The sequence below is a fragment of the Rhinichthys klamathensis genome, unplaced genomic scaffold (genome assembly GCF_029890125.1).
Source record: "Rhinichthys klamathensis goyatoka isolate OS25496 unplaced genomic scaffold, OSU_Roscu_1.1 h1tg000027l_1, whole genome shotgun sequence".
In the NCBI taxonomy this organism is placed as follows: Eukaryota; Metazoa; Chordata; class Actinopteri; order Cypriniformes; family Leuciscidae; genus Rhinichthys; species Rhinichthys klamathensis.
In genome coordinates, this window is record NW_026606577.1 from 1,811,959 (window position 1) to 1,822,500 (window position 10,542).

The window sequence follows — 10,542 nt, forward strand, 5'->3', positions numbered from 1 at the left end:
TTTGACTCAGAACTGTGTCTGTCAAACTGATGGTTTGTTGATTGACTAATTCTTTTTATGTACTGATTTTTTGCAACACAATTCCTCTATAATTTCACAAGAAAGGCAAAACTCTGTAGACTCACTACTATATGTAGCCTTCATGAAAACTTTGCTTAACATCATTGTCCAGTTATACAGGTACAGATTGTTTCGTCTAAAGAGATTCTGGAGGAATTCCTCTCGTTTCATTTAAATCAGTGCAGCTTTGGCAGCACTTTAGAAAATAATGCTTCTCAATTCCAGCTGATTCACAGCTACTGCGTTGCATTATAGAGCACAACAGAAACCATCAGAATAGATAATAGACCATGAAAATATTCTTTCATCTTAATGTGAATGAAGGAAAACGTACAAGAGTGTGATTTTCTCTAATGTTCCCGTGATACTTGCATTCACAGAGAAATATACCCAATGATTCATCATAAGTCTATCAGTCAGGAACAAAGAAAAAACAAAAACAGCTGCTTCTGATAAACAAACTGCATCGGAAATGTGAAACAAAACAGGATGTTGCAAAGGATAGGTTAGACAAAATGTACACAATTTAGCTTTCAAAGCGAGCTGAAATAAAAGTATGTTCTTTGAGTCATATATCATTGTCAACAACGTTTCATGCTAGGATCAAGCAAACTGTACTTAAGTCAACAAACAAAACACACTGAAAGTACTTGCTTGAACAAATGTAATTAATCTCATTTTCTTGTCTGCACTGCGTGACAATCATAATTGCACTTAAAGGGAAAAAACACAGTGTGAATCTTTTATGCTCTGCAGTTAAATGCCTCATGTAGTACAAACACTATCTATCTATCTATCCATCTATCTATCTCTTTCAGAGTTCATATTGCTATTCACATTGCTTTCTCCTATCCTTCTTAATAAACAGCAACTCAAAACCTCTCACATTAGGTGTCTGCTATGATCTCAGCTCCCTGGAATACTCTTGGTATTTGGTCAAATACTCGTCATCATAATTAACAGCAAAAACCCCACTCAGGCTACACAAATGTTACATTTCTGGTTTCCAGCGACGAGGTGCTTCATTATTAAGGGAAGGCTTCGTTCTGATCCAACAAGTTTTCCTTTTCCCTGTCAGTGCTTTGGCTCTTGCTAATTGATATCCCGTTGAGTCTAAGTGCTTAAAAAGGTCAGCCTTTCTTTCTATGGACAAATTGCCCAATCCATCTGAATAGGTCAAACTACCTAGCTAGAATCTCAGCTTGACTGTTTTTAACTAAAGTTGAGATGAAGTATATTATCTTTGCATATTCAGTTTCTCTGTCATTTCACATTCATACGTATGTCATGAGTAATTATGTGGTTGAACTGGCATCTGCACTTCAATATGGACACATGAAACACTGGCAATGAAAACTTAATTGTTGGTTGTCTTCTGTCTGTTTCATCCGAGGTCCTTGGGCAACAAAGAAATGATGGAAAGAAAACCTAAATAGACTAAATCAGGAATGAAATAATTGAACAGTGCTGCTCCTCAGCCTGGTAATGAGTGTAGGACAAATTAAAATCCATAATCATTGTATATGTCATCAGATCATACCTCTCATAAAACTCAAATTGCACACTGAACAGCCAGCTGCTCACCACATCTGTCCACCTGAAACATTCAACAATTACTGCCCAGGAAGGTAGGAGTTTGTTTGAGTAATTATCGGCTTTTTTTAGTCGTGAACAATTTCTCACACAATCACTCCATTCCTAAGGTTAATTAATAAACAGCTACATCTGCTTTGATCAGCAGAAAGGTGAGGATGGGAAATCAGCGTTGCTCAGACACTCGAGAACGTTTTCTGCTGTAGGGGATATGTTACCATGGAGATAAATGAACTTGTGTACACCTTAAGCTGGTGAGTCCTGTGCTTACCAAGTCACACTGTGACTATTACAAAACAAAAAGACACTTCGAAAGGAATGAAACCAGGCAGAGGGAGTTCAAAATCTTCATGGGAGACCTCAGCTTTCCAACACTTGTCAGTGTTGGAGAAGCTACTTTGAAACTGAGTTTTCCCAAACTACTCATCATTTACATTAGTTAAACTATAGTCAAGCTGCCTTTTTAAAAAGATATTAGCTACACTACAAGTGACATCTTATTTTGTGTTCCGCAGAAGAAAGTCAGTCGTACAGGTTTTTTTAAATCTGGTGTTGTCTAAGAAAAGTAGCTTATTATGCTATTGAAGCTATAAAAGGGGGGAAATATTTTTGGTTACATTCCCACAGCAGCAAAAAAAGTCCTGTTTAAGAGTGCCAAATACAGTTATTAGTGGACAATTTGGTTATTAACAAAAGTGACAAACACATTTTCCAACCAAAGTGGCTCATTTAAAAGGGAGGTTCAACCAAAAATGAAAATTCTGTCATCATTTACTCACCATCATGCCGTTCCAAATCTGTATTGACTTTCTTCTGCAGAACACACACAAACGATATTTTGAAAAAAATCTTATGTTTGTCCATACAATGAAAGTCATTGGGTCCAATGTTGTTTTGGTCTGATGTTGGACACGTATGGTCATTGTACAGAATGGACTTAATTTTTAGGTGAACTATCACTTTAAATTTTCCGATTCTTTTTTTTTTTTCAGTAAACGTGCTGTGAATGGAACCACACTGGAGAACAAGTTGTCTGTCATGTCATACGGTGCTGCACTGTGCATATGTCTTGTGTTGCATGTTTTCATGTGGGAATTTGGTAACTCAGAGACAGACAAGAGCGGTGTCATCTGAAAGTTTTATTTCCAGTCGCTGTCTTTCCACCGAAGCTGTTGCCATAAGTTTTGTGCTCACTGTTCTACACTTTCTCTGTCGTTAATTAAGATTTGACGGATGAACTCGCTACTTGATTGGACTTGTTTATTAAATAACGTTGTGTCAGCTGTGATAAGACCTTCAGATGTTATGGAAGTCGGGATCTTTGATATTTACTTTATTCATTGTCACAATAGTTACAGCCGTTATTTGCTTGACTTTGGAAGTATTCGAGCCGTTCCTGTCAGCTGTCAGACTCAAATCTGTTAGTAAATACAAGTGTCAATCCCAAACACTGACTGTGTGAACAATTCAACCGAATTGCCAAATCATGATTCAACTGAACCACTTCGCTAAAATGAATCAAACTTCCCTTCATCGACTTGCTGGAAAAAAGCAGTGTTTTGAAAACAGCAAAGCTATTGCCATGCAACTGAAAAATTTTGTTATGTTAGTAACGTTTCTACTTGTAATTAGTTACTCCCCACTGGTCCTCGCACAAAATTGGTATTCATTACAAAACAAACTGTAGCAACAATATCTCGACAACACAGAAACTTCCGCTCTGAAAGTACAGAGGCATTCCTCTCCGTGCAGTAATTACCATCAGGATAATTTATTATGCCACATTACAATGCAATTAGGCTGAATTCTAAAGAGGGGGTGGAGAATTCTCACAACCCATCAAGGTCCTGCATTGTGGATGTTTCTTGCACGTTTGTGAGTCGATAGAGAAGAGCAGTAGTGTGTAACATTTTGTTTCACAGAGTGGGTTGTGTTTGTTGCTAAGAATGTTAATGTGAATCGTCTAACAAGCCTGTCTTTGCAAGGGTGTGCGGTGCGTGTCAGGCCAGCCAGCAGAGGTTAACATGAGCTTGGCTAATGAGCCTCGACCAACATTAGCACAAATGAAGGGGCAGATTCTATCGAATTCATGATGGAGTTATTGAACGGCACACAGTGGCGGAACGTCACGTCTGAGAGACTCGAGCAGTCAGGGTAAATTGAACTGATGTCACATCTACTCAGAAAACTGAACGACAAACTTGTGGAAAGCCAAAGAGGCAATATTATGGTTTGCAAAAGTTTTCCACTTATCTGGAACATTGATTATGGCAGACATTACTGGACATTAGAGAGCAACAACATTTGTAAAGCAGTAGGCAAATCACTGGGAGAGCAGAACCGCTCATGTCACTATATTGACTCTTGAGCGCCTGCGCTCTGAGCTAGCATTACCAACACACATATTTCAACCTGTTCAAAACAATGCTTGAAGGAGCCATAGACTACACTTTAATTTTTATGTATAACACTATTAAAACTTAAAATGTGGGCTTCGTGTGTTAATGTACTCATGGTTATAATGGCAAAAGGAACATGGAAACTGTAAAAATAGTAAAAATTACACAGAAATAAAAATATCTTTTAACATGTCTAGTAAAAGGAAATTATGCATTCTACGGAGCCCCTAAAGGAACATGGTGATGGAAAAAATATGAGATGGGAGGAAAAAATATATTTCAATGCTTTTGCGTTCTCTCACAATTATAAATTTGAGTAACTATATTGTACAAACTTTGCTGGCATCAGGGAGCCGCTATCAATATGCGGGGTACTAAAAATCTCTCGCTTTGCACTTTTGCGATCATGCGTAGATCTCCGTAGGGCTCCGTAGAGTGTGTTATCCATTTTCCATGCATTTCTAAATTCGGATTTAGGCTTCGGGCACATCCCTAGCATTGATACACAGCTCCTGATATGTTTTTATTACAATTTCTCAAGTTTTATCCAATTTCTCAATTCAAATCTATTAATTAAATTTGATTCAATTCCGATTCCCCCCATCCCCAATCCCCAATCCCCCCATCTCCAACGAATCCATTATAATCCAATTTATGTTACCAATCCTGAGGAGCTACATTACATAAGCAAAAGACAGCTGACGTTAACATTGAGCTGATTAAGTCTTTGATATAAACTTTTACCACAACAAAAGTTCAGTGTTGAAATATTCTCTTTTAAGCTGATTTTTCACACCGGTGAGGATCAAAGTGAGACGAGCCTCATGTTCATTGTAATTAGTATAGCTCTCTGTCACCTGTGACTAATGAAATAGCCCTTAAAGGGGGGCAAATCACGGGACTAATTTCGTGGGCGGCCGACTATGACCCCGTAACTGCTTCACTCGCTGTGAAATAAGAAGCAGATCCCATAAAACTAAAGTGTTCTTTTTGCCTGGGTGAAGTAATGTGAGGTGGTTTGTCTGTGTAATCGGAAATGTGACCTTCTGTGCCCTTCAGCGTTTTCTCCTTAAAAGAACTTGTTGGGTTTTGGATGCCCAGCATTCTCAAAGTGGAAGCATCCAGAGCATCAAGTTACAGAAAAAAATGTATATTGTATACAGTTAACAAAATTTGCAATTACGTAAAAAAGTGTGGTAATCGCAACTAGGTGAATATATTGCATGCATACTGTATGTACTGCAAGTGTAGTATTGTACTGAATATTGTATAGTATTGAATGTCAGTATATTCAGCACTTGCATACTATAAAAATGCAGAAGTCCAAATGCAAAAGCTCAAAAGGTCAAAGAAAACTCTAAATGAAAAGCATGTTACAGTACACTCAAAGAAAGTTGTACATCTGCAAAATCAAGAGATGCATTCTGCCTCAGCATCACGTCTTCGTGTTGGGTCCAGCCTGAGGACTTTGTCCATATCACAGGCAATGTTGTCTCTCGCCAGGTAAAAGAAAAACCCCTCTGGTGTGCTAGATCCAGCCTTGACAACAATCCACACCTTGCTCTTCCTCTTCCTCCTCATCCAGCACCTCTTACACATACTCTTCCTCCTCTCCCTCTCAGATCGTTTCCATCCATTGTTGGTATCAACATTCAGTACACCAGTGCACCTGGCTTATATTTTGTACAGTTGGTTTGATCCCAACATTAGAAACAAGTGTGCTGTAGTTGTGTTTAACTTTTGCCACTTGTGTTTACTGTTTGCAACACAAGAGCATCACAGTGCAAAATGTGCTTTAGTGAGTGAGAATGAGTTTTGCAAAAAGAGTGCATGAGATTTGCAAATGTTGTCTAACTGCTTGAACTTGTTTAAGGGTTTGCAAAAAGAGTGATTTATTCGAAAAATGGGTTTAAGGCATTTGAGAATTTGGTTCAGAGTATGCGTTTAAGTGTCTTAGCAATTGTGAAAGTTGCAACTTAACACTAGTTAAAATTATAATCAAGTACAAAATAAGTGCAATTTTTAAAAGTGTACTTAAGTGCGATAAGAAATGTTCATTAAGTTTACTGTTACACTTTAAGCTGCAGTCTGTGAGTTTTGCCTCTTTGGCGCCATCTCTGTTTGAAACCTGAAATTGCAGCTATTTGCGGAGTTATGTTCTTTGCATGGGTTGTGCATTGGCATGGCTCCTCAGTGTGGATGAATCTAATGTTTTGAGGTGTAGCCTATGTGTGGTGATTCCCCTGTTGTCAACGATGATGACATATTATTATTTTTTTCTTTGGATTACAATCCTACGGAGCCCCTAAAGGGACCTCTGCAAAAAAAAAAAGAAAAAAAAAAGACTATTACGTTCGCACGCATTATAATTTCCGGTTTGCATACAATTTGCATCACTGTCATTACTATGAGGAAAACAAGACCATGGATGTCAAAGTTTAAACTTCTCCTCTAGATTAAAAAAGTGTTATTAAACTGTTGGTTACAACGCGACCAATAAATCCTTATTTTTAAGGAATTGGATTAACAGGGATATTAATCATCTTATGAATATGTTTGATAATTATGGAAATATTTTAACATACAAACAATTTATGCGAATCCATAGTTTTCCTGTGCATTTTAAAGAATTTAATTCTGTTATTATAGCTATTTCCCCTACTCTGATTCATCTTATCAAAAGTCATATTCAAATTATTTATTATTATTTAATGTTTATTTGACAGGGAAAAAATGCATTCATTGCTTTATAAAGAATATCAAGTAGATGCCATGCATACAGGTTTCTAGCCATGACTAATTTGCAACCCCTGTCCCTGGTTAGGCTTATAAAATTAAAACAGAAATCACAGAGTATTGAGTTTAAAATTTATAGCTATTAAAATACATACAATAAATACATCCCATACATGAGATAAGATATGGGCTTAAGTAGATGTAGAAATCACTATAAAACAGAGTCTAGACACATTTAACAATACAAGAACACAAAAGTGTGCACTGTGCACATGTCTGTGCGTGCTAACATATGCAACATAATGTTTGTATGCATTGTGTTGTACCCTGTACAGTCAGTGTTCACAAGTGACACAAATTGTACGCAAACCGAAAATTGTAATGCGTGCTCACGAGAAACGTATCGCGTGCGCACGCGATAGTCTGTATTTTATGATTTTTGCAGAGGTCCCTTTAGGGGCTCCGTACAACCGCCATCAAAATGACAAGTTTAATTACATTCTAACTGCTGTAAGAAGAAAACGATCTCCCACCTGCAGCATCCACACACGGGATTTAGCCTACTAGCCGGGACTCCTTTATGTATACGGACATGACGTAATGACGCAAAAACGAACGGCGGCAAACTCGTATTTCCCACGGAAACCGACCCGACCACTCAAATTAGAAAACATTATTACAAGCTTACCGTTGTGAATCAAGCTAAGGAGGTAAGTGGCCATTAAAATTCATTTCGATTTTATTAACTGCATGTAATAAAAAAAAATGAATATACTTTTAAGATTTGTATACATACTACAAGTGAATATATATTGTATACAATTAAGCACACTTCTTTTTTACAATTGTAGTTAGCACAACAAGTTTTCGTCCTTTTAAAGGGTATTGGAAGGCAATACAAATAAAGCTCAAACGTGTCAAATCAGTATATGTACAAATAGCTTAGGACAAGAGGCCATGTTTTTGTGCACTGGAAGTTCAAACATCATTAACTCCTAATAAAAACGGACTATTTTCAACACATTAAATTCATTTTCCACATAGATGTGACGGCCGCGTTTTGCCAAAACATTCAGAGAATTTCACCCCAAAAAATTTAATGGACAGATGATGTAGGACAAGTCAGAGTAAGTGGTGCATGCTTTCATCACATGTAAATGAGAAGATGAAGAGCCTCCTCGAGCAGAACAAACTAGGACAGTCTCAAAATTCATTCAAAGAGGGTCACTTATTTATGCAAGCCGCACTACGATAAAAGCTTCCACGGGAGGACCAGATGCATCAAAAGATGAGAGAAGATTTGATGTGCGGGGCTCAAGAGGCCAGAGGAACACAGAACGAGATTAACCAGATACAAGGAATAAAAGTTGACAAAAGTAATGGCAAGAAAAGTGTTTCGAGGCACACTTATATTGTGTTATTTATTCGCGTACTCCATTTTATTTATTTGTCTGCTATTTCTTTTTTGTTTACTACAAACAAATAGTTCCTCGCTCACAAGAAAGATGATGTTTTTCCTAAGCTTTCAAAGACTTTCTGGGTTGCAAACAGTACGTTACCGCAAGACTTACTGCTATTTGTGCATGTTAATTCTTTGAGCTGACACCCCCCGGCAATAAGCCACTGCTAATATTATGATCAGCTGGTGCTAATTCAAATTCAATTGCAGTTTTGTTCGTGTGCCTACCGAATTTTATGTCTGACCTCCACTGACCTCCCAGTCAGAAGCTCTGGCTAAGCCATGACATGTGTTGACGGTGGCTCATTTAAGAAAAAAAATTATCAAAATATTTCATTGAAAATCAGCAGTGATGCTAATAAAATCTGTCTCATGGGGACGGTAATTGGGAGGTTCTAGAAGGTAGCGGCTGACTGTCCTCGACCAGAAAGCGGCCTCATCAAGTAGACTCTGCTCCCACGCCGTCTGTTTACGTATACATTTTTGCTGGAGCCCACTTTATGTCGAAGAGCGAGATATGATCCGCGTGCTTTATTCATCTCTGAGGTACAAATTTCTGCATCTCTTATTCAAGCAACTGCAGGATCCGAATATCCTCCTATTCACAGGAGAGCGAAGCTTCACAACACGGCTCTACATTCTGCCGGCGGGCGAAGCCAGAAGCTGCTTTACAAACAGGCAGCATGTTTAATATTCATCGCTCTTGGGAAGCTCTGGGAAAAGATAAAGTGAAATGTCAAAGGGTAATGAATGCCCCAAACAGGACTACACATAGGTGTGGTATCTCAGGGAACTTATACCTCAAACTTTATGGAGTCTGACCGTCTGGTTTGGTTCAAAAGCAGAAATAAATCCAAGAATTGCCTTAAGTTGATGGATCAATGAAATTTTACACATAAGCCCCAGTGAAAGTGGTCGGAACATAACATAAAGCGTTATATAAAATGAATCAGGGCTTTAATTCATTAGCGGTGAGCAGAGATTGAGTATTTCTCACCTTTTGCCCTCACAATGTGCTTGAGATATCAGGTAACAAAGAGCAAACGAGTTTCAAAAGTCTCAGGCAAACAGATATTACTCCATTCCTTCATGTCCCCTGGTCCTGAGCATTTTCTAGCTTAATAGGGTCATTACTGTATGTCAGTGTGCGTCTAAGAAACTATAGGCAATGCAATGAACAAATTGCTATCAGGTTCATAGGGTGTTCTGGGGTGTCTTGTTTCAAAACCCTGAGAATCAGTTATAGTAACAGTGATGCTTGCCTTAACAAAACACACTATTAACTGGCAAAAACAGAAACACTAAAATATAGGCTAGTTCGCTTGGAAAGACTAGCAAGCAAGGGTCAGCAGAGGTCAGCATCAGAGCTCATTCCTGTAAGAGAATTTTAACTAGGCTATATATATATTATTGGGTATCTGCAAGGTTTTTAAAATAACATTTAAGACCTTTTGAATTGATAGTTAAAACTTGTCTTATACCATTTAAGATATTTAAGACTTTTTAAGGACCTGCGGGGGACCCTGGTCATTATTAACTCAATATCATGTTGGAACACAATGTCTCAGTGTTTTTCTTTTTTCTTTGTCCACAATGAAACAATGATGACAATTTAACCAGGGGTACATATTATATAACCATAAGAAATAATGTTCCGCTTAAATAAAAGTACCCCCTATCTGGAATGATTTTACTTCATTAAAACTATAAAACTGTGAATAGAATTGGATCGCATTAATAAAATTTACAATATCAATTATTGTTGAAAGAAATTGCAGTTAGGTCTTTCTCTTTCTCTTCACAGAACGTTACAACCAGTGAAAGACAAACAAGCTCAGGTGTCTCATTAAATGAAGAAGCTATTTGGTGAGTCTCTTTCTCGCACAGTCTCGATTTTGTTTAGTTTTTTTTGTTGGGAAGTGCATCACTATAACAATGGCCACTTAAAATGAATGATAAACCTGAATCAAAATAATATCAGTAAATAACACATTTCTAATTTGATGTTGTTGAAGATGGTAAATATATATATTATGCACTCTACACAGTAACACTCTAACCCATACTTTCGAATAGCGTATAGCTTATTTTTCATAATACTTTTAGCTGCCTATCAACAAACAAAAATTTGCTTTTCAATGCATCCGAATTATCTATAAACAAATATAAAACTTATAGAGAACTGAAGCTGTGAAGATGAGAAAGAAAAATAGTGCCATGATCAAATAACAGATCTAATAGCCTCATACATCTGACTTGCAATGCCATTCTAGTGCGGAGCATCATTTAGTATTT

At 37.5% G+C, this 10,542-nt stretch overlaps 1 protein-coding gene across 1 annotated transcript in view; it reads right to left on the reverse strand.

The window, feature by feature from the left end:
• kirrel3a (kirre like nephrin family adhesion molecule 3a) overlaps positions 1 to 10,542 on the reverse strand; it is a 145,885-nt gene that overhangs the window by 115,906 nt on the left and 19,437 nt on the right. The gene's annotated exons all lie outside the window — the stretch shown is intronic.